This window comes from Anarrhichthys ocellatus, unplaced genomic scaffold (assembly GCF_004355925.1).
Source record: "Anarrhichthys ocellatus isolate YVR2014 unplaced genomic scaffold, GSC_Weel_1.0 scaffold110, whole genome shotgun sequence".
Lineage (NCBI taxonomy): Eukaryota > Metazoa > Chordata > Actinopteri > Perciformes > Anarhichadidae > Anarrhichthys > Anarrhichthys ocellatus.
This window is the reverse complement of record NW_022280140.1, coordinates 100,320-101,948: the sequence shown is the minus strand read 5'-3', so window position 1 is coordinate 101,948 and position 1,629 is coordinate 100,320.

Genomic DNA, 1,629 nt, shown 5'->3' with positions numbered 1-1,629 from the left:
CTCTCTCTCTCTCTCTCTCTCTCTCTCTCTCTCTCTCTCTCTCTCTCCCAATCTTGTTCCCCTGACTGGGGAGATTATTGACATAATCTTCTGCCCAGCATTTGAAAGCATCTGTCTTAATGTCCAGATCCCTCTGTTTGCTGCAATCTCGTCTTCTTTATTGACTTTTTATCATTACTTTCTATACAGGCAAACATAAAACACAGAATAACTGGGTATAAACACACTAAACCAGGTATTTATGCTGCAGGTAAAATAAGTCCTAATAATGTTTTACTTCTTTGTTTTTGTTTCAGCAGTAAAGAGTCTTGAAATGCTCGGGCAGAAAGCTGTGAAACAGATGTAAACAAAGAATTGTTCACCACGTTGCTCTCTTGTGGACAAAGCCTACTAAATATATTTAAATGAATATATAAATATTATCAAAGAAGTTTCTTTTGGTCCATAGTGATGATTTAACTTGACATCCGAGTCTAGAAATGGTCTATATGAGAAATTAACATATTATCAAACCCTGGATTCCCAAAATATGCTTTAAACATAATTAAAAGGCTAAATGCCTCATCTTAGCACTAACACCTATGTTTCATAATTACAGACCTGTATTTAAAGTTTTAACCTAAATGTCATGTTCTACTGCAATTGTATTTTACACTTTTGCAACAAAACTATCTATAAACTAACATAAAAGTTATGATTTCATGGAATCCGTGTATTGACGAGACATCATCAGACAACTTGGTTTTTATTTAATTTATCACCTTATACTGGAGGGGAGTTTCATCTATTCATGCAAATCATAGATTAAAAACAAACACAACAACAAAAATGACATCATCTACCACAGTCATGGACACAGTTGTATCATTACCATCTCTCAACACCTTGTAAATCTACATTTGAACACAGTCTCACATCCTCTCACACATCTCAATCCCTGAAGAAGTCACTGTGCATAAGGCTGTATTTACACAAGCAGAGTTATACTGATCTGGTGGTCGCAAAATGTTATTTTGTGAGACAATCCTGGAAGACAATTGTCCCTGCATGGCATGAAAATATGAGACATATAGAGCAGCAAGTCTAAGACAAAATAAAAATAAATAAAAAATAACACTCAAAATGTACTGATACAAGTATTTCAACAGAATGTAGCCTTCTATTGACATGGCCACACATTAATGCCTTCTGCTGCCTTTACCATATTTAAAAGAAATTCAATCTTTGTTGTTAAAAAGAGGCAATAGTTCAAACATTTTACACAATGTTTGTGTTTTGGTCTTCCTGTCATTCGAACTGCTGGCAAACATCCTATAAAAGTGAAAAAAATAATAATTAGGAAATGAGTTTTAAAACATCAGCAAGGGTTTGAGGGTGCTATTGCATGTTAAACAGATATCAGCAGCGAAGTTATCAGCAGAAATGGGTCGTTACTAGTGACCGGCTAATTAGAATGAACCCCTTTTTGCAACTTTTAGCCTCCGTAAGCCCTGATTGTTGTGGTTCTACTGCTGCACATAGACTTGATGGTAGAGTCACCACTTCATCAACCTCCCTCTTAAAAGCAAAGGATTGCGATAGTATGATAATGTTGCTCCGTGTCTGCTGGATGTGTGAGTGGGCTATTCT